This window comes from Heterocephalus glaber, unplaced genomic scaffold, assembly GCF_053883595.1.
Source record: "Heterocephalus glaber isolate CG9 unplaced genomic scaffold, H.glaber_assembly_v1.0 deba00001446, whole genome shotgun sequence".
NCBI lineage: Eukaryota > Metazoa > Chordata > Mammalia > Rodentia > Bathyergidae > Heterocephalus > Heterocephalus glaber.
In genome coordinates, this window is record NW_028258298.1 from 6,104,244 (window position 1) to 6,127,507 (window position 23,264).

General features: G+C 44.4%; 1 pseudogene; it reads right to left on the reverse strand.

The window, feature by feature from the left end:
- Window positions 1-8,807: 8,807 nt before the first annotated feature.
- Window positions 8,808-8,915, reverse strand: LOC147827419 (U2 spliceosomal RNA; annotated as a pseudogene).
- Window positions 8,916-23,264: the final 14,349 nt, after the last annotated feature.

A 23,264-nucleotide genomic window follows, 5' to 3' on the forward strand; every position in this document is an offset into this window, starting at 1 on the left:
AATCAACTCTTTCCTCCTTTAACTTTTGGTGTCAAGTATTTTGTATCAGCAATGAGAGAAAAGTAACTAAGACACTCTTCATAATCTGTGAGAAAATTATTTTTGGTGTTTTTAATTTAAGAAGCAGAAACTGGTACACAGAGCAGGTAAACAACTTGCCTGATGTCACATACTGACATATGGCAGAGTCAGGATCAAAACCAGGAGCCAGTACCAACTTAATACATTCTGTTGGCTTTCCATTTAATGAAAACATAAAATTAACCATTTTAAATGTACTGTTAGTGGTGGCTGGTTAGCTCAGTTGGTTAGAGCATGGTGCTAATAAAATATACTGCTAGTGCCACTCATTTAAAAAATTTTAATTTTTATTAGTACATGTTTGCAGTTCACAATAATCATTCATTGTGGGGAGGTGGTTCATGCACATAACAAATTTAAATTTTTTAAACATCCCCAATCCCTCTTCTCCCCTACACTCCTTCCATCCTTTGGTCCTCTTCCCTCCTGCAGAACACCTATCTCCCTACTTCCTGTTACCTATCTTTTAGTTTTCCTTTATTTATATTTTGGGTTTCTCATATAAGAGAAACAATGTAATATTTGAACTTGTGTGCCTGGGTTATTTCACCTAAAATTATGGTCTCAAGGTGCATCCATTTTTCTACAAATGAGTCATTTATCCTTCTTTACGGTATAATAATACTCAATTTTGTGTAAATACATTTTCTTTATTCCTTCATCTGTTGGTGAACATATAGGCTGCTTCCAAGATTTAGCTATTATAAATTGTGCTGATCTGAACATGAGTATGTGTGTATCACTGTAACATATCTATAACTCTCTCAGGAAGATACCTAGAAGGGGAAATCTTGGGTCAAATAAAATTTCTATTTTTAGTGTTTTGAGGAATCTCCATACTGATTTCTATAGTGGTTGTACTACCTTACACTCTCACCAACACGCTCTTTTCCCCCACAGCCTTACCAGCATTTGTTATTTTTTGATTTCTTGGTGATAACAGTTCTTTTAGGAGTAAGATGGAATCTCAGTGATGTTTTAACTTGCATTTCTCAAATGACCAGAGATGTTGAACATTTTTTTTCATGTATTTATTGGCCATTTGTACTTCTTAGAGAAGTGTCTAGTTGTTTCAGTGGCCAGTTTTTCACTGGGCCTTTTTTGAGAGGTTCTAATTTTTTGAGTTTTCATATATTCTAGATATTAGTCCTCTATCTGAGGAGAAGTTGGCAAAACTTTTTTCCATTCTGTAGGTTGTCTTTTTACTTTGTAGGTTTTTTCCTTTGCTGTGGAAAAGCTTTAAAATTTGATATGATTTTATTTATTCTTGATGCTCTATCTTATGCAACTGGGGTTCTGTTCAGAAAGTTGCTGTCAACTCTTATGTCTTCAAGAGTTTTCCTATTTGATCTTCCACCAGATTAAGTGTTTCTGTTTTAACATTTAGATCTATGATCCATTTTGACTTTATTATTTGATGAAAGATACAGTTGTAGTTTCAAGTTCTGAGTGTGGATAGCCAGTTTTCCCAGCACCATTTGTTAAAGAGGCTATCTCTCCTATAATGTACATTTTTGCTCCCTTTGTCAAAGATCAAATAGTTATATGTGCCTGAGGTTGTTTATGTATCTTCAGTTCTGTTCCATTGAGCCACATGTCTGCTTTTGTACTAGTTCCATGCTGTACACGTATCACTGTAGCTTTGTAATATAACTTGAGGTCCAGGATTGTGATTCCTCCTGCTTTGCTCTTGTTGCCTAGGACTCTTCTTGTTCCATATGAATTCTGGGATTGTTTTTTCCAGTTCTGTGAAGAATGCTATTGGTATTCTGATTGGGATTGCATTAAATCTATTTATTAGTTTTGGAAGTGTAGCCATTTTGATTATATTCACTTTGCCTATCCATGAATAGGGGATGGTTTTCTATTTTCTGATGTCCTCTTTGACCACCTTTGCCAGAGTAATACAGTTTTCACTGTAGAGGCCTCTCACTTCCTTGGTTAGGTTAATTCCTAAGAGTTCAATTTTTCTTTAGCTATTGTGAATGGTATTGTTTTCCCAATTTCTTTCTTGGTGTACAGGAACACTATTGATTTTTGTGTGTTGATTTTATACTCTTCTATACTACTGATTTTGTTTTTTTTGGGGTTTTTTTGGTACCGGGGATTGAACTCAGGACCTTGTGCTTTCGAGGCAGGCGGCAGAACCATTGAGCTAAATCCTTGGCCCAAATAGATGAGAAACAAGTCCTCTGCTTGTAGCCTAGGAAATAGGCCTTCAGCATGAACCTCTGGATTTGGTTATTAATTCTAGGAGTATTTTATTGGAATTTTTGGGTTCTTCTATGTAGAAGATCATGTCATCTACAAATAATGATAATTTGACTTCTTCCTTTCCTATAAGTATCCCTTTTATTTATTTCTCTCAACTGATTGTTCTGGCTAATGTTTCAAATACTATATTGAACTGGAGTGCTGATAGTGGACATCCTTGTCTTTGTGATTTTAGAGGGAAAGTTTTCAGCTTTTCCTCATTTAATACAGTGTTGGCAGTAGGCTTATCATGAACGGCTTTTATTAGATTGAGTTAAGGTCCTCCTATACCTATTTTCTTCAGGGTTTTTTAAAGTCAGGAATGGATAATGTATTTTGTCAAAGGCTTTTTCTGTGTCTATTGAGATGATCATTTAACTTTTGTCCTTGTTTCTCTTATGCAATGCCTTATATTCATTGATTTGCATATGTTGAACCATCATCACATTCCTGGGGTGAGATCTCCTACTTGGTCATGATGTATGATCTTTTCAATGATTTGTTTCATTGTTTTTTTTTTTTTTATTGGTACCAGGGATCGAACTCGGGTTCTTGCTCTTGTGCAGCAGGCGGTGATAGCACTGAGCTAAATCCCCGGTCCTGTTTCATTGTTTTTTTTTTTTTGGTACTGGGGATCGAACTCCGGCCCTTGTGTTTGCGAGGCAGGCGGCGGAACCACTGAGCTAAATCCCTGGCCCTGTTTCATTGTTTTTGCCAGTATCTTGCTGAGGAATTTTTTTGGTCTATGTTCATTAAGAGATTGGCTTTTAGTTCTCTCTTTGCTCTTCTCTACTCTGCCATCTTGGTTCACCTAGTGAGATTTATTACATTCAAATGTTGTGTAATTGCCATTCTGATGCCAAGGAAGACTCAATACCTGCAGCCCTCTGGGCCAATGCTTGGCTAAATCTACCTATGCATATTTCTTAGGTTTTTTACCCCTTTTATGAATTCCAAGGGGGGGCGCAGAATAGCTGGTCTGCCAATTTAGCCAAATGGCAAACTCAGTTTTCTGTTTTCATGTGCTTTTCTCATACTTTCTTATGGGTGGATGAACAAACTTAGTAACCCAAAGAGCCAGTTTTGGGCCTGACCAACCCCAGTTGTTAACACTGCCAACCAACACTCTCAAGTTCCAAAACATTTTCATCATCCTCCAGCAAAATCTCATACTCATTAGTAGTTGTTCCTTGGTTTCTTTCCCCCAACCTCTGGCAACTTCTTTTGTGCTTTTGAACTCTGGATTTACCTGTTTGAGATATTTCACATAAATGGGATCATACAATATGTAATCTTTTGTATCTGGCTTCTTTGATTCAGCATGTTTTCTTGAGGTTAATCTGTGTTGTAGCATGAACGCATTCTCTGTTCCTTTTTACTGATAAATATTATTCCATCGTGTGAAAATGTTACATTTTGTTTATTTATTGATCTTGGGTATTTTTGGGTTGTTTCCACCCCTGGACAAGATTGAACAGCATTGATATGAATATCATGTTGGGCTTTTTTTGAGTATCTGTTTCCAATTCTTTTGGGTGTTAATGTTGACTTTTCGTAGAAGCAGATATTTATAACTTCTTGCATCTCTGTCCTTAGGGCTGTCACCTTTTCAGCACTCCTTATCCTCTCTCCTAGAAAAAAACCAAAGAGTAGTAAAGTTGTCAGACCACTGAGTAAGGACAAGCCTACTCTTAGGGAGAAAACTAGGGAGGGAAAAAAGCCCCAATCACTCTCAGCTGCTATTCAGTGTCCAACTGCCAAAGGCACATGGGGTGGTGGCAGTCTTCCCATCTGGCCTCGGGGTGATGGGCTGGTGAGCTGGCTTGCTGAGTCTGAGGTCCATCGCTCCCCCACCCCAAGCTCTCTAAGCAGTTCTAATTGGCGTGTTGTGAACAGATGCCTGGTCTCCCCTAGCCCAGGAGATTCAGAGGTAATGTTGCATTAGAAGATCGACATGGGAAAGTATAGAGAAGGCTCCTTCCTGTCCTCCGCCTCCTACCAAGTCTTGGGAATCCAGAGATCCCTTTCCTTGTTCTACAAAGGTCCATGGCTATTCTCTCTACATTCTAGCTTTGGGAAGTTTCTCATTAAACTGTTTTTCAGCTTTTCTCTCTTCCTGCCATTAAGGGCTAACTAGCTCAAGTTCCTTTATGAGTCCACATAAGCTGTATTTTTTAGATGAAAGTACTTTTTGGTTTTGGTCCTCAGGATTGGACCCAGGGCTTCACGAATGCAAACAAGTGCTCTACCACTGAGCTACCCTCCCAGATCTTGGCCTCAAGTTGTTCATGTCTCTTTCTCACCAGGCAGCCTTGTCAGTGTTTGATCAGATTGGAATGAGGTCGAGATGATCACGTTGTTTCTGAACCCAGGCCTCGCTGCCCTCCTGAAATTTCAGAACAGTGCTGAGATTTTCTTTCTTCTCTTTTTACTTTTTTGCTTCTCCCCCCATGACTTTTGTCTCTTTCTTTGTTCTCTGAACCTCTACTCTGTTGTGAAACAATCATTTGACCCTGAGTGTTGCTGTCCCTGCTGGGTCTTCAGTTTACCAGAACATGAAACTCACATACTGTACATCTCTGACTTGATTCTTGTCCAGATTCTCTCATTTATGTTACCTTCTGATCCCCATCTACAGATATATGCAGAATAAAGGCAAGTGACTTTAAAGGTTTTGAGTAGATAATGGCAATCTACTTTGGACAATTGCCTTTACTTTTTGGTGATTTCCTAAATCCACCCTCAGTATCCATCAATGATCACACACTTCAGCAATTCGTTGTGGACACCTCTTATAGACAAGGGTGGTGGAAGTGAAAGAAATACTGGTTGGCCTTTCTGTCATTTTTCTTTAATTTTATACTTTTTGTGAACTGGGTAAGGTATGCAGTGACAAGTTGCATTGATATGTGAAATGTTTTATAAAATCAAGCTGATTGTTATTGTTCTTGGAGGGATGGTGTCTTTTGGGGAAGTAGGGTTGGTTCACTGGAATGCTGATGGAAGGGAAGAGAAAAAATAGCCTGGGACTACCAAAGTTCACTCTATAGAGAACCCAACACCTGCAACACCCACAGAATTTAAATTAAAAAAACCAACCTCATAAATGTGGCAGAAACAAGAAAGGAAGAGGGAAAATTAAAAAAATGTTTAAGTATGTGTGTGTTTGTGGGTACTGCATAGTGTTGTCTCAGTCAACCATGAACTACATAGAGTACAGGGATCTTACAAGATATAATGGAGCTGTAAAGTTTCTTTCTTTCTTTTTTTGGTACCAGGGATCAAACTCGGGACCTTGTGCTTACAGGGAAGGCAGTGGCATCACTGAGCTAAATCCCTGGCCCAGAGCTGTAAAGTTTCTATGGCCTAATATTTTTATGCTCAATGTACAGATACTTTTCCCTTGTCACAGTTGCCTGCAGTGTTGAGTACAGTGCTGTGCCGCACAGGTTTGTAGCTGAGTAGCTACAGCTACAGGCGTCAGCCTATTGCCAGGTGTGTAGGAGACCATATCATCTATGTTTGTGTAAGCACATCTGTGACATTCACACCATACCGAAATGGTCTAAACACGCAGTGCCAAAAATATGTCCTTCCAGTAAGTGACACACGGCTATGTGTAAAATGGAGCGCTTGTGCATCTGTGTGAGCAGGGAAGACTGTATGTTCCTGTGTTGGAGTTAGGAAATTTCTCTCAAGTTTCTCTTTTAAGATGCTTATAGAAGCAGAGTACTTTACAAAGCATTTCCACTGCTGTTATCAATTGACTTTTTTTTTTTGTACCAGGGATCGAATTTAGGACCTTGTGCTTGCGAGGCAGGCGGTGGTACCACTGAGCTAAATCCCCTGCCCATCAACTGACTTTTGATTATCCCCTGAGGTATTGGTCCAAGTCCTCTCACTGAATTCTTCTCCAGTCTTTCTCCTTTCCCTCCATCTCTGTTAACACAGGGGAGATTTATTCATTCAAAAGTATTTACAGAGATGTTTTTACTTGCTTGAAATTGTTGTACATATCGGAGATAGATAATGAGTGCAAAAGCCCAAAATGAGAGCAAAGTCTGTGTGATTCAGAACAGAAAGAGTGAAAAGATGAATAACACCTTAGTGTTATTTTGTAAACAGTTTTGACCTCAAGGATCCCCAGGAGAGTTTTTGAGACCCCTTGGTGGTCTAAGTTTACTCTTCTGAGAATCTCTGCTATAAATTTCTGAGTATTCAAAACCTATCAACATTAAATGCCTTGACTCAACAGTTGTGTTATTTTAGAAAAAGCCAATCTGGTGAGTGTGGTATGTAGGGTAGCCTCTTGGTCACAAACAGCCATATCTGATCTTGTCCAATCATCATTTGGCTTCACATGAATGAATATATGTCAAATTCAGAGCTCCTCCTTTCTCCTCCTCAAGCCTTAGTATTTCCCTTGGTAGTGATGGTGAAATAGGCTCACATCATTTTGGACTCACCAGAAGTGGGATAAAGATGCATCTGACTTAAGACAAATATCTGAAAATATCACCCATTTTTTAAAGGTAGTTGCTGCAAAATGTCTGTAAGTAGATACTTATTTCATACAATTACCAAATTTAAGCAGAAACATTCTCCATGTTCTATTACATAGGTGATCGACATCTGGAAAAAGTAAGTTTTTGCAATATTGTGTATAATTTTGGGAAAGAGATTCCTAATAGAGTTCCTGACTGTTCCCACAAGAATGAGCCCAGCTCTCATTTGGTCACCTTAGCCCTCTGTTCCTTGGCTGGAAAACAAATTCTCATGATGACGATCACAACTCTTCACTCCTGTTAGGAGAGGAAAGGAGAACAGACTTGGTCCACCCAGGGTTTTTTTTTGGCTGACCCTCTTAGAATCTATAGTAGGGAGGATTAGAATGCCACAGGGAGGCTGGAAGGGACAGGAGCAATGTCAGATTAATATTTTTGCCATTTCTCCTTGTCAAGATCCTCTTGCAATTTGAAGGCCCTAGGCATGTTCTCCCCTGGACCTTTGCAGCACGCAGCAGAGCTAACTGGGACAAGATGGAAACCCTGCCACTTCACAGAGAGCCCAGGGGATTTTGTTTTGGAGACCACTCATTCATAGAGTTTGGCACTGGGCTCTAGACTTGCTTTGTGGAACCACTGTCGTCATGTCATATCTTGGGGCCCTGGTTTCTCATCTGTAAATGGAAAAACTGCCTTGTTTGCAGGGCTCCTAACAGTCCTTTCAGATTTGCTTGCAATTAATTCTGGGGAGGCTGGTGATGGCTAGCAGGACCCAGGAAGGGGTGCAGAGTTTTACAAAATTACTCATTGTCACCTTTAGGGGGCATGCCAAGTCTCCCTGCTGCTTTAAAAAGTTAAACTGCCAGTTCTTCAGCATTTCTGATGCTTTTGGAGAATCTGAGTTCCTAAGTGGAAAAGAATTTTACTATCTGGGGAAAAAGGTCTGAGGCTGAGCTCATGAGGGCACAAAAAAAGTGACACAGAAGATATTTCATAGAGAAAAAGGGAGAACAGGTAAAAAGAGAAAAAGAGAAAAGGGAGAACAGGTAAAGAATAGAGAGATTAAATAAAAGGAAGATTCTGGATATGAAGTGAACCTAGAATTAAAGGCCAAGATTATACCTGAGCTTAGAGGGGTAGCACGGAAGCAGGGATTCATAACCGTTCTGAAAGTCATGCATCAAACACTGACTGATCCATGCTGGGTGTTGGTAAAGCAAATGAACTAAGTGAAAGTCATGCATCAAACACTGACTGATTCATGCTGGGTGTTGGTAAAGCAAATGAACTAAGTTAGGATGGGGTCTCAGCCCTGTGGGCATGGGTGGCTTCCGTACAGGGCTCTGAGGGCTTTGAGGGGCTCATTCAGATGACAGATGTCTAGCAGGGGAGGGAACAGTCTGGGGTCAGAGGAGCTCTGAAGGCAGCAGACTAGAAGGACAAGCAGGAGCTAGTAAGTGAATGGGTGGGTTGAAAACAGTGGGGAGGGCAGGGAGAAAGCCAGTGAGGGCAGTCAAGCTAAAGGAAATAGCCTGTAGAGTTGCCTGCAGGGCACAGTGGCATGGTGTCTCTGCAAAAGAAAGTAAGTTGAACGTAGAGTTTTAGTGGATGAGAGGGAGGGGTGTGGATAGAATATGAGTCTGGAGGGGGTGAATCAGGTTAAGGGCGTTGAAATGAACTCAGCCTTAAGGACTGTGGGAAATGGAAAGGATGGGAAGGCTTTTGTTTTTGTTTTGTTTGAGGCAGGGTCTCCCTATTAGTCCAGGCTGGCCTCCAGTTCACAGTCACCCTCCTGACTCAGCCTCCCAAATGCTGGGATTACAGGTGTGCACCATCACACACAGCTGGAGGGCTTTAAGGGAGGGATTTTGGGGAGATCTTCCCAGCTGGAGTGTTAAACGGACTGGAAGGGAACAAGCTTGTAGTAGGGACACCAATCAGGGGTGGTTGCAATCATCCAGGGGAAAGATGATGTGGATTGAAGTGGTATGGAAAGAATCAAAGGGAACTGAGAGATATTTAAACTGATAAGAACAGATACTACACTTGGTCTTAGTCAAAAGGCTGAGAAGTGATTTTTTTTTTTTTTTGTACGGGGGATTGAACTCGGGACCTTGTGCTTGCGAGGCAGGTGGTGGCACCACTGAGCTAAATCCCCAGCCCAATTGAGAGATATTTAAAAGGTGGTCAGACTGGGTTTTCAAACCTATGGGTTCATTGATAAACAAGCAAAATTAATAATGTTGAGTTTCCATCAAGCAATACAGGTGATGTGGAGAAATACTTCTTTCCACTGGAACCCCCCTGAACCGACTGCTGTACCTGTGCAGATAGGTACCTGCAGACCTACAGCTCCCCCTCAAGGCTGCTGTTTGCTTCATTGCTGACATACTCTGGCACTTTCAGCCTCCTTGAGGAAACAGATAACATGCAGTTGGCTAGTACCCAGAGATCTGAATGAACGCAGTGGTGTCTGTTACCAGGTGAGGGTTGCAAAAGTCTCTCACCTCCCTTTAAGAAACACTTTCTTCTGATCTGTTGATTTTTTGCAGCTCAGCTGTTTCCACCAACAGTGGCTGAGCAAGTTTGCCACTTGGATCCTTGCTTTGAGAGAAGAGAATGCTTTCTCAGTAAGAGAACTGGCCTCGCTGTTTCCTGCTAGGAGCTTGGCACAGCCTTAGAAGTAGGCCAGAGTGACTCAGAGGACTGGATACCAGCAGGGGGGTTATGTTGGAAGGCCAGCGACTGGGATTCCAAAAAAGGATTTCTGTTGGGCACTAGACACGCTGCTCACTGTGTTCCCAGAATGCAAGATTATCCAGTCTGTGCTGAGAGAGCTTGGGCTGGGCTACAGAAGACTTAAATTTGCTGGAGATCTGGTCTGGGGACCCCCAGGGGAGGTATGAGTGCATGACCTGTAACTCTAGAACTTCCAGGGCTCCATAGAGCCGAAGACTCAGATCTGATGGTCTATTCTTATCTCCTCACAGGCTCAGGCAAGTTCAGAGGACAACAGGGACTCTTGCCAGCTCAGACTGTGCACAGGCTGCTCTGGTCACCTGCTGCAGGAGCCACCTCCCTGCTCCTTTCCTGGTTCCCAGCAGACCCCATGGCAGTAGATACAACAGTGACACAGATAGGAAACAGAAAGGTCATTTGTGGTCGAGTGCTATCTCCCCTTAGAATGCAACAGAATTTATAGGACATGCTCCTGGAAAATGACTGTCATAGTCATATTCATTGCCCTACTCAATAAATATTGAGCATCAACTATGTGCCCGGAACTTTTCTAGGCTCATGGTATACGATGTTAATAAAACAAAGATCCTCGGTCTTGAGGAGACTTCATTACAGTGGAGTGTGACCGGTAAATGCAATACTTGATTCCTTCGGAGGTTTTAGGACCTAAATTCACCTAGTGTAGCTGGGAGGAAGTGTCATTCTCTACCTGTGGAGTGTGTGGCTTGGGAGCAGTGCTCGTCAACAGACCTGACCTCCTGGGAAAGACATGCTGTTGCACGGAGATCTGTTCTGTTCATGACCCGGGCAGAGGAGGAGCAGAGCTCCGAGAGCACATGAAGTAGTAGATGCACTTTGTAAGGAGGTGAATGAATGATAAGGTAAAAAGGAACAGAGAGAGGTTAAAAAGACATCAGATATAGTTCCTGTTTGCAATGATTTATAAAGTTCAAGTATGGTCCAGACAAATGTGGACCTGTGTCTACACTGGTAGGGAAATCACCTGGGTCAGCAAGCACTACTTGAAAAGGAAGGGAGACATCAGCTGAAGGAATGCTTGATTAGTAGAGGATTTAAGTCCCCTTATTTTTGCTTTTTCAATCAAAAACATAGAGAAAGGTCTCTGGATGGCCAGAGCTATAATTCCGGGGGACAGAGATGCTAGGAAATTCTCAGATGAGTAAGATGCCGAAGCCAAGGGCTGAGCGTGGGTGGCACCCCGTACGTGTCAGGCTGTGGGTGAAGTCCAGTAGTGGGTGGGCTCTGCACTGAGCTGCTGTTTGTCCCTGACCTCTGATTTGAGGGATTTCAGGGCTCAGTTCATTGTTGATGAAGCGGGAGGCAGGAGGGGCACTTACTCAACCTCTTCCTGTGTTTGCTAATAATTATCACCTAGTTCCTAATGGTCCCTGCGATGCTCCAATTTCCTTTAATTAATTTGTTCTGTATTAATTATTGGGGTATTTTGTTTTATAAAGGTGATGAGTAACCTAGCCTGGCAGGTTCAGAACTGCTCTGTTGGCATTTGACTGACAAGGGCTTGGCCTCCCAATTCAGCTCCATCCATTCAGGAGGATGCATCATTCTCTCTTGACATCAGGTGTGGCAAAGGAGTCCGTGCCTGCCAGGAAGCCTGACCTCCTGAGGCGGGGATCTTGTTGGAGTGCTGAGTCAGGGGGGTCAGGCTTGTCCATGACCTGCATGGATTGTGAGTAGAGCTGGCTGACACAAAAAGCCCCACAGGGTTGGAAACCCACAGGAGAGCAGCTTCCAAGGCAAAGTAGTAGGTGACCTTCGAGGTCTAGTAGAGGCCTGGAGAATTCAGATGCTAAAGTGTTTTGGAATACCGCTCAAGCGCTTCATGAATGTGAGGGATATTTCTCTTGGCCTTTTTAGGGTGTGCTCTTTCACTGGAGTTTGTTTGTAAAGCTGATTTTTATTCTTCTCTTTATACATCTCTCTCTTGTATAGCTATTCATTTTTCCTGGAGTTTCTACAATTTTACTCCAATTTGATCCCATTGTCTGTATGAAGGTTAGGGTGGTTGGACAGTCCAGTGTGATGGACAATGATGTGTTATGCTTTCCAACATGGAAGAGATTCCAACACAGACCTGTCTCTCACCCAGATTAGAGCAACAGTCTTTGCCCCCTTCTCTCCCTGTGCACAGCCTGTCCTCTCTCCAGTCTGTCCTCCATGGTGATATTTCCAGAGCTCAATCTGATTGTTGCTCCCCTCTATAATTTTTCCAATGGATTCCTGTCATCAGCAAAGCTATAACTTTAGCTTGGCACACAAGCACTCCATGATCTTGAACCCACCCTTCTGCATCCCTGGGTCAGCTCCTGCCATCCTCTCATTGCTACTCAGTTGTACACTCATTTGGGGATATTTTGAATCCATGATGGTGCCTTGGCCTCCACAGTTTTGCACATTTTGTTTGCTCCCTGGACTCTCAGGTCCTGAACTCACCCTCTGTTTGAGCTCCCCATGAACCGGCTCAAACATCCCCGCCTCCATAAGCCTCCTTGACTCATGCCAGGCCCAATTAACTCCTCCATCCTCTTCCTGTAGCACTCTGCATACCAGAACCAGCCCTGTGTGATGAATATTTATTATTTGCTCTCATGCCCATTCTGTACTATTGGATTATGCCCTTCTCAGGGCTGGGGACTAGGCTTTATTCATCTGGATAATCCCAGGCCTCTTAGAGAGTTTTGCCTACAATAGGAGACAAGTGACAATTTCTTATAGGAATGAACAGATGAAAAGATGAATAGAGCAAAGATCTCAGTCCAGCCTTTGCTCCAGTAAGAATGTATGTTGTCTAAGAACAAAATTTCTCAATTTAAAAAATCCCACACCCCCTTTTGAGATTAAACATAAGAATCTTTTCTGTTTCCTTAATGCCATTGAGACTTCCAAATAAATCATATATGGTATTTAAAACAAGTCAAAGCAGTGGTGTTTGAACATGCTCTTTCAGTCTATAGGTGCTGCAATCCTCCTTGCCTGGGATTCATCATCATGATTAGGCCTGTGCTGTGGAGTTCTAGCTCAGTTCCCTGAAAGTCAGCTTGCAAAAAGTCAGTTGTTTCCTTTGGCCATTTGGCATCTGGCTTTCTGTAGGAGGCCTACCTTGGCCCATTGCAGAAGGAGAGTCCCTGGTCCACCTGCAGTTCCATAAGCAAGATCTTGTGTAACCTCTTCAGACCTGGAAAGTCTCCCATGTACATGGTGACACAAAAAGACACCCTCAAAGTTACTTTAAGCCTGACTATCCAACTCCACAGGCTGGAATTAATTCCACACAATGATCTTCATTCCTTCTTGCTATGCTCAGAGTCACCCCTCTCCTCTGCTGCGAAGATGGAAGAAAACCAGCTTCATCTTGTGTCCAATAGATTATTGCTTCAGTGAAGGAAACCTGCAGAGTGAATTTGCTTTCATGGTTGGCCACATTGCAACTATGTGTGTGGGGCTGGGCAGGGCAGGGGGATTCTCAGTCTGCCTGGTGGAGTCATTTAAGCTGTCCAGATTTTCGAGGGAAAGTGTGAAAGGAAGGAGGGGTGAGCTCTGATAGAAAAGTTAGTTAGGAAAATAAAGAGTATGATTTGAAATCTACATGATTGGATAATGTGCAGACAGGAAGTGGGCAGAAGCAGGTGGAGTGGCTGAGGGTGGAATTCACAATGAGCTCAGCAGAGATGGGCTGAGTTCTCCAGGGTTAGCAGTAGAGACTCCCACTTGGCAGAAGGCAGCCAAGGGTTCTGTCAGGTTCTGGGCATCTGGGGGAGGAAGTGGGGACAGGGGGTTTGGGCAGATGTGCCATGCCCCTGGCAGGAGACCTTCCTTAGACCATGGCTTGTTCTGCTTCAGGCTGGGCTTACATGTACCATTCGATGTCTTCCAGAGTGGATCTCATATCTTGTAGTTTCTTTTTCTAGGAAATCCTTTAGCCCAGCTCACATATTTTGTGCCTGGTCCTACCGAAATACTTCCCAAATCTCTCCCAGATGGCCTCTGAGGGGCCCTCATCTCTTGATGGGCCAGTACAACCTTTCTTTCCACCTTCCCCATTCTCCTGACTTTTTCTGAGGTTCTGCCCTCAGAATGGATTAGGAGTTAAAACAAAATAGGAGGATCCAGAGCCCATGGGCCTGGTCACTAGCATGGCCTCAGTCCAGGTGGGCCTTGATTTTCTCCTTCTGTGATGTGGGCAGCATGCTGGTTCACCTCCCTGGAGCTACCCAACTAATCCCTACTCTGAGTTCCCAGGGAGTACAGTGCCCTGCAGCTCTCCAAGATGCAAATCAGTACTTTTTATTTTTTGCCAAGCCTCTCGATTCAGCTCCAGTTTCATAACCTCAGTCACCCTTCCCTTCCCCTCCCTTGTTGCACGTACAGAACCCTCCCCTCCAGCCCAGATGCACACCCGCAGGAAAAATTGGCACGGACTCTCCCATCTATCACCACTTCGAATGGCTCGAGTGTGCTGATGACAGATAAAGTAATTGCAGAGTGTCTGAATGACTTAATATTTGATGTTAAAATAATTTTTTAATGCCATATATTTGTATAATTTATAGCTGGAATCCACAATTTTCTTCTTGGTTCCCACTTCTCACTTGGCTTCTCCTTCATAAACGTGTTGGAAACACTCGGCCCATGGTTCATGTTTTTTCTTAATGGGCAAACTGGGAGAAAGGAGGAACAGTCTGGAATATCAACAATGCCTATTGATTTCCAAATCTCCAGGGCCTTGTTCAGTTCTTAGCATGTTGAGATGCTTAAAAATATTTGATGAATGCATTCTTAAACAGCAGTTAGGGATTCATCTAACAAATATTTATTGAATACTCACGTATGCCAAGCACTGTCTTAGGTAGTACAATACCACAATGAACGAAACTCTAATGCCCTCAAGGAGTTCAGCATTTGGTATGAGAGATAGACATTAAATGAATAAAGAGGCAGGAGGGGGAGGAGAGGTTTTAAACAGAGGGTGACCTGATTAGATTTTTCTCCTGGAGGGAATGGTGGGCTGAGACCAGAGATAACCTGATGACCCATGTGAAGAGTGGGTTGGGGATATGGCCAGCTATATGGAGTGGAGGTTCAACTCTTTGTTTTTGGTACTGGGGATTGAACTCAGGACCTTGTGCTTGCAAGGCAGGCAGCAGAACCACTGAGCTAAATCCCTGGCCCCAAGATTCAACTCTTAATGGTCATCCTGGCTCAGAATTTGGCATAAGGGGGCCAATAGAAGAAACAGGGTCACTATTTTAAAAAGGGTTTTCAAACAAGAGAAGATTCTCAGCAGCTCCCTCTTCTCCGTGTTACTTAGTGCTGTGCCATCTGCAGGTGTACTTGATCTTTCACATGTAGTGAAGAGGGACAGACGAGAAGAACGCTGACCTCAAAGGAGTGTTCAAGGTGTTGGTTCCTATTTCCTGGGATGTTTCCTCCTCTTCCCTGATCCGAGGTCTGCTCTTTGTAGGATTTTCAAAGCTGCCAGGGGTGAGCTGGAGCTAACTTCACACATTTGCCAGTAACATCACACCAGGGTTTGATACTGGCTGTGGGGGTTGTATTTATACTTTAGTAAAAAAGAAATACTGCTACAACCCAGGGCTTTTGTTTTTCCTGGAGAGCTGGTTGCTAAATATTTACCAGCACATCACAGCCCACCATCCCATCATGAAGCTAGAGGCCAGCAGCCCAGAGCCCTGAGAGACAGTGAGAGACTTCTGTGTTAGCCATGTGGTCCAGGGGTTAATTGTGTGCTCATGGAGGCATGGCACCCCCTCCCCCATCGCAGTATGACTGCTTTTGAACCTGCCTCTGAGTTTGAATTGGCTGCTCTTTTCCTATCTACTTTAGTTGTGTAGGACATTACCAATTCCAAAGGCCAGGGTGCTGATAAGTGTCCTTCTGCAGAGGGAGAGACAGCTTTTCTTTTGTCCCCTGTCCCAGCTGCACGTTGCCATTTTGTACTTGACTGGTGAGCACCCTCTGGTGTAGCCCATTCATCAGCCAGTGAGATGACTTCCAGTCTCTCCTCTGGCTCCTTCTCTGTTGCCCGCTTGGAATATTTATTGGAACGTAGAGGTGGGGCAGTAAGGCAAATCAGTACTGCTCACTAATTACATTCTGTAAGATGGTCAGTAGATTATATCATGAACTTGGCCTGACGGGCACCTTCTGGACATGGACAGTGAAGACCTGCGCTAACACCATGCTTTCCCCCTTTCCCAGTATGAGCCCTCTGTAAGTTCCCTGATGCCTTGGAAGTTTGATGTTCCTTCTTTGTCGGAGTTGCTGGTAAACCTAACACAGAAGGCTACTCTGAGGATTGAATGCAGAAGCTCAGCAACATATGTTAGCTCCTGTCTTTCTTTAGATATATTCTAGAGCTATGGAGACTTTCTAGTGTGTGAAGTTCACATGTTTTCTCCTAAGAGATGATGGCAGGTTGCCTGTGAAGATACACAATCCTAATCTTGCCCACACTGACCCAGAAACAGGACCAAGGTCACTGTCCAAGCAACTACACCAGCTACAGACCAAGAACAGTAGGTCATGTGATACTAGGCGCTATCTCATGGTCTGTGAAGATATCTGAGGGGATGGGACTGGGTAGGATGGGAGTTGCCAAAATACCACCAGATTAGGTTAGCATAGCAGGCCTGTGGCCGTTGTCTTGTAGCTCTGTTTGTAACCTTCGTGTAAGAATGATACAACTTTTGAGCAGAGTCCTGTGTCCTCTCTGTCCTGTTGGAGGTTGTCCTTCACAGGCTTCTGGTAGGCAGCAGGAAGGAGGGAGTGGGGAGGGGCTCACAGTCTCAAGCAAAAGGAGGTATCTAAAACCCTAGTCACCTCTGCCTCAGGGGAAGGGCTGATGCTTTCCCAGGTGGGGTATGTCCCCCTTGCCCCAAATGCCCCATATCTGTTTTTTCTCAGACCATGTGTATCACTTCCTCTAGAAGCATCACAAATCAGAAAGTCATCAGAGAATTAGGAGAAGTGATGTTATTCATCTTACTCAGCACCATTTTGCTACCTAGTGGGGGTGGGGGAAAAGGGATGGGATAAGAGCTTATCACTCAGGGTTTGCAAAATGTCCCATGACAAAGCTCCTTCATTACTCCCATCCCCACATTTCTAATTCCTCATTATGGTTCTCCACACCTTTCTCCAGCAACCCTCATTTTTTTCATTTGGGACATTTCACCAAGGGCTCATCCCATGAACCTTCTAGAGTGTCACCTGCACCATCAGTTGGATGACAGTGCAGTACTCTTCTATGAAAGGCTCACAAGAGGAACCATGGACAGGAGGATGGGGATACTACTTGCTTTGGATGGGATTTTTTTGAGGAGGTGCGCTTGCACTGAAACCCTATCATCTGATGGAGGGTCAGAATTATTATTATTATTATTATTTTTTATGGAGGGTCAGAATTATGATGGTGGGAACAAAGGCATTGTAGAAAGTGTAAGGCAGAGGATTTAGCCCCATTATAGACATTAGAGTACGTAGAAATTCACAGAAGAAATACAAAAAACCAACCAACAGAAGAAAATATACCTGACCTCACTTATAATAAAAATGCTAATTAAAATGTGACCACAAGAATTCTAGGAAATTAACCTATGGGAAGGACTCAAGTACAAAAGCATGTATGCACAAGAAAGTTTATTGCAGTCTTGTTTGCAGTAGTGAAGAACTGGAAACAAATGCACATCAATAAGGGAATAATTAAACACATTTTGGAACACCTATGGCATGAATATAGGCACCATATGGCACTTATGGGATCTACTAAAGCAATGAGTTTTAAGTTTCCTGAAAAGGAGCAATGTCCTTGCTACATTAAAATAGCAATGTGGAGAACAATTTGTACAATGTGTAAGAAAAATTGTAGTGTGTTTATATGTATTGGTGTGTGTATGAGTATGAAAAGATATCAAACTGTACCCTTACAGGGAGTGAGATTAAGGAGGAGGACTGTGGGGGGGGGCTATACATCTTTATTTGTACATGTCTTATTTGAATTAAAAAAAAATAAAACCTTAAAAGAGAAATGTGTTTCTCTAAGAACTCCAAAACCCCCATTCTCCCACATCTCAGAAGAGCCTGCTGAGGGCCAGGTGGCTGCAGGGGTACGTGGAGTGATGCAACCTGGGCCTGGAAGCAGCTCTGCTCCCTGGGGTGCAGAAACTGCATGAAGACAGCATGTGGGACAGGGGCGCTCTCCCTGGCGAGGCAGGGCATGACATCAGGTGTGGGGACCTCTGCGGCAGCTACCTAGAGTGCTCCTACGTGCCAGCCAGTGGTTGTCAGCTGAGGCTGTCATCCCAAGGTCTAGGAAGGCAGGCAGGCAGAATCTGGAAGCTTGTCAGGGTGTTACAGAGCCTTTGATCCTAGTGCAAGTATGACACTGTGCAGGTGCTGAGTGTGTGTGTGTGTGTGTGTGTGTGTGGTAGGGTTGTTACTATGCTAGGGATGGGATCCAGGATAAGCACAGCACATGCTCTGCCACTCAGCTACATCCCCAGCCCACCTGCGTACACATTTTCATGAAAGGAATGGGGGAGAAATCTGGCAAGACTAACACTAGATGCCAGTTCTTGGGAGATTGGGATTTCCTGAAGGGATCAGCAAGTTGTGGAGATGTGGAGAAAAAGCTGCTAGAAGTACATGCAGGAGCAAGGTGGCAGGATCCGCACGTGAATTTCAACAATAGTCAACCAGTATCCAGGGTACTTCCGTGCTGGGAGGCAGCGTGGTCAGATTGAATCAGGTGGCGGAGTGGGGCCTCACCTATTCCGGGAGCAGATGTCCCCAGCTGTGAAGAATCAGGGCCACAGAGCCCCATGCAGTGGTGGCCTGGGAAGGAGACTTAAGCTTGTAGGAGCTCCAGTGCAGACAAGCCCTTCTGAGCAGAGTATGCCCAAATGCTGTTGTGCCCAAGGTCTCCTGTGCCAGAGGTGCACTTCCTCCCTGTGTGGGGGGCAGGGCCTGGACAGTGCAGCTACATCTGGAGACAGCAGACGGTGGACACCTGTGCCTCACCAGGGTGCCCTCCACTAAGGCTGGGCTCCAAGGCCCCCTCTTTTCTGCCCTCTGTTCATTGTCTCCCAGCCATGGGGTTGGAGGAGTCAACGGAGTGGAATGTCAATAAACCAAGGTGGCATTTGTCCCCTGGTGCTTGGGCAGCCTGGCACAGTGGGAACTGCACCACAGGTCCTGGCTTTGAGAGGGAAATGACAGTGGCTTCTCTGTGGCTGAGCCCCCTGTGCACTTCTTCCTGTGGGACTCTTGGGGTCTTCTCCCCAACACATATAGCTCTGGGGAGGGCAACAGGAAATCGATTCTCATTCAGGTCTGGCTTGGCCTCTGCCACCTGGGTGGCCTCAGACAGGCCTCTCTGAGCCTCTGACTACATTCCTGTACAAGGAAGGTGGTAGGCCTGTCTACTGTACTTCACAGGGCTGCTGTAACACAGAAGCAGTGGGCTAATGTTTACTGAGTGCTTCCAAGGTGCTAGGCACCATGACCCCTGCACTAGACAGCACAGTATACTTCCCCCACTTGAAGTGGGGGATTATCTGTCTCCCACACTAGAAGGAGGGTTTCACAAAGAACTTTCTTTGTAATGTGTGGACTGTGTTTAGAACAGTGTCTGGGATATGGTAGGTGCCCCAAACTACTGAATGAGTGAATGAATGAACAAATGAATGAATGGGTATCTCATAGCATCTCCAGTATCTTTAGTATCTCAGTCAACCATCCGCATCTCCAATGGGTAATGGAAACCTTGGGGTGGACAAGAAGACATCATTTTCATAAAATTATAGGAAAGCAGGTGGTGGCACCTGTTTCCAAATGTACATCTAACTACCATGCGCACCACTCTGCACTCAAAATACGTACAGGATAGTGCTGTATAAATGCAAGGGGTTATAAAAATTGCATTTGACAACCCAAACATTAACTTTTGTGCAGTCTTGAGTCTCCTCCCTCAGCCCTCGTGCTACCTCTGTCTTAGGTAGCATGGTCAACTGTCAGCTTCTTGCTGGTGCTCACTTTGTGTATGACCCATAGCCAATCTTTAATGCAGGGCTGATTTAGCCAGACCACCAGCACATTCTCTGCCACCTCCCTCCACTGCCAGCTGGTGGGGAGTGTGCTGGGGAAGTTACCACTGCATTTTGCTACAGAGTGAGAAGCTGTAAGAGACACGCTGAATTCCAAAACCAGAGTCTTGAGGTGCTAAGATATATTCCTACTTCGCTCCTTTTTGTCATGATTACTTGAAAACTAGTTGGAAATGTTCAAAATGGTTTTACATAGAATGTGTACTTTCTGGTACTGCAGTTTCATTGGATTATTCGGTTCTGCTTTTGTCTGGTACTGTATTGTATTCCCATGACCCCACCCCAGGCTTGACTCTTTGTTTTACCCCTTCTCTGTCCTTTGCTTTCTTTCTCTTGTGCCCGCCAGCCAGAGCACAGATATCCCCAATTGAGAACCAGTGGAGTTGGGGAAGGAAGAGTGGGGTGGCTGATTAAGGATATGGAATTACAAACACAGAAGGGAGGAAAACCAGAGAGCATGTGGGTTCCCTCCCACCTGAATTCTGTCTGTTAAGCAGCCTTTTTCCTGCTGCTCTGGAGAAAGACCTTTGAAAGATTTGCTGCTTTCAGGGTGGTCAGAGAATAAGGGTTCCCAAAGAATCCAAGTGGTTAAGGAGGATATGGTGTCGAAGTAGAGTTTTTTTGCCCTTGTTGTGGGGACAAGGGTGGCAGCCAATGTCTTCCTAGGAACAGGAATTCATCAGGAAGAGTCCTGAGGGGATCCTCCAAGACAGAGGGGAAGGGAGGAAGAGAAATCACGGACTTTGGAGTCAGCCTGGCTTTAATTCAGATGCCTCCCTTTCCTAGGTGTGCAGTGTGGGTCACTGTCTTAGTCACTTTCTGGCCATGTCCCTGGGACTCAATACCCCACACCAACAAATTTAAGGAGGAGCGGTTTGTCTTGGCACAGTTTTTTTTTTTAGAGTTTTCAGTCCATAGTCACTTGACTCTAGGGCATAAGTGGAATGGTGGAAGGGCCTGCTGTGGAGGACAGCTGCTCACCTTATGGCAGCCAGGAAGCAGAGGGAAAAGGGATGAGCTGGGAGGGAGATGTACCCTTCCTTCTCATGACTCTGGTGACTCACCTACACTGGTCAGGCACCCCCTCCTAACATCACATCCATCCATAGCGCCCCATGATTCAGCCACCTTTCAAAAACCCCACCTATAATCATGTGAGGCTCGGAGCGGGAGAACCTAGATATAGAACATAACAGTCACACAACATTTCTGAGCCTCAGTTTCCCCATCTGTAAAATCACAGTTCTCAAAACTGCTGTGAGGATCAAATGAGATGGCTGATAAAGTACCCTACAAAAAAAGGGCATTCATGGAAGTTGTTCTGTGACTTTTATATACCAGGAAATGATTCACGGAAGAAATACTTTGAGCCGTGCTTTGAAACACGAGTTGAAATTTAAGATGGCCTGGGCATGGGTAGAGTGAGGATGACTCTTTGTGTATTATATTGTGGAGATGGCAGGAAGAGGAACAAGCAGGGGTGGGAGGCTTCAGTGTCTCTGAATGCACGAGAAGCCTGCATGTAAGTGAGTTTTTTATGGCCATCAGGTGCTGGGTGACATCTGGATTGATGTGGGATGAAAGAGAGGTGCCTGGAGGCTGGGAATCACCAAGAGGTAAGCACAGGAATTCAGCAAAATTGTGGGAAGGGCTTTGGACTCTCACAGGGGAGGAAGTGATGTCAGGAGCAATGCTACATAATTTTAGGGAAAAATCATTTGGTTAGCCTAGTTCTCCTGCCTACAACCCAGCTATGGAATTCTGAGACATAATTGCATTTTGGCCTCGGGTCACAACTGAGACCTCAGTGATCTGGTGATGCTGTCTGTGATTCTCCAGGACAAGAAACATCCTGGGAGGAACAAACATCTACTCAGTTCCTCCTTGTTCTTGGATTGTTACATCTTGTTTATGCAGGATGTCCTGAACTCTCTGCAAGTCATTTGTTACACTTTGTTTCTCCCTAGGTACTGAATAAAAGTGCGGTAAGCTGGGGGCTTTCGTCTTTGCTGCCCAGAGCAGCACTGAACAGACCCAAAGCTCAACTTCTTCTCAAATTCTCATTTTTCTACCTTTCCTGTAATTCACCTTGTGCTGCTGTGGCTTGCAGGAGACTAAGACTTACTGCAAAGGTTCTAGTAATGTCCCCATTCCCTGTTCCCTACAAAGTGAGGCTCTGATCACGTCAGGAGAGTGTTTATGGTATAAGAAGTTATAGTGGCCATTTTTAACTTCCTAAGCCTCTCACTCCTCCTTGACACTCCCTCCTTGTTTTCCTTTTCCATATCTTTTTTCTCCCCTCTTCAGCATCACTGTTTAGTAGGGAGAGAAAAACAGGTTCTGATGCAGTGTTTTGCCCAGTCAAGGTCACATGGCTGTGGTGGTGACAGGTCTGGTTTTAAATTCCCTTTGCCTGCTTCCAGACTGCGGCTGCCCCCTCTGAGCCAGGCCACCTGTCCATCATGAAGGCTTGTGGTCTCAGGTGACAGACAAGGAAATTAATCTCAAAGGGCTTTCACAATCTGCCCAAGGTCAGACCTAGGCTTCAGGCAGGTTCTCAGCTGGCACAAGATGCCAACAGTGAGTCGGCAACTGGTACAGCCTTCGAGAACTGGGGGAGCTGTTTTTCTTTCAAACAAATTACCTCATTTATCTAGGATGATCACCCCTACTAATGCTGTTTGCTAATTATTCTGAAGTGTCCCTCTCTGCAAGTGGATTAAGGATCACAGCAATGGAAGTGGGCACAGGACTCAAGTCCTGCTCTCACATCCCTGCTTTGACTTCATGGCTGCACCTGTTTTGTTCTTGTGATGCCTGGTTTCATTTGGTTGCACTTCAAAGCATAATCTCACATAAAAAGGCTAAATTTAGCTTTATCAAATAATTGTGGAGCACTAAATTACCAGATGATCATTACCAACTCCAATTATTGGTGACTAATAAGGAAGGAAGGCTCTAGGAAGAGAGTAAGCAGTTATATAATTGAGCAGCCATGGAGATTTTCAAAGGTGATTCTGTGTGTGTCCAATTGCTTTCTTATTTCAGAAAGCTCAACACCTGTATTAGATGCCCTGTTAGATGCTATGGAAATCCCATTGGCTGTGGAGATACAGGCTAAGCCGGAATGGCTACAGGGGAGCAGCACAGGGTGGAGCCTGGAGGAAGAGGCTGGGGGAACAGACAGAGAACTTCCCACACCTCTTCCATCAGTATTGTACTGCCAGATAGTCACCAACTAAATCCTTTACCCAGAGCGAGAAACATAAGGAAAGGTAAGGGAGAAAAGGGAATGAAGAGGTTACTCTCACAGTTCCCTTTAAGAGCAGACAGAACAGAGGGGGAAGTTGTGATTGGCCCAGCTTTAGCACATTTTAGACAACTGGGGGTGAGCTTCCAGAGCTTGGGAGAGCTTTTACAGCACCGGTGCATTGATGGGAATAGCTTTATGATTTTCAAATACCCCCCCTTGCCCCCCTGAGCGTCTTTGTCATGACAACAAGTTAGCCTAGTTAATCCTGGG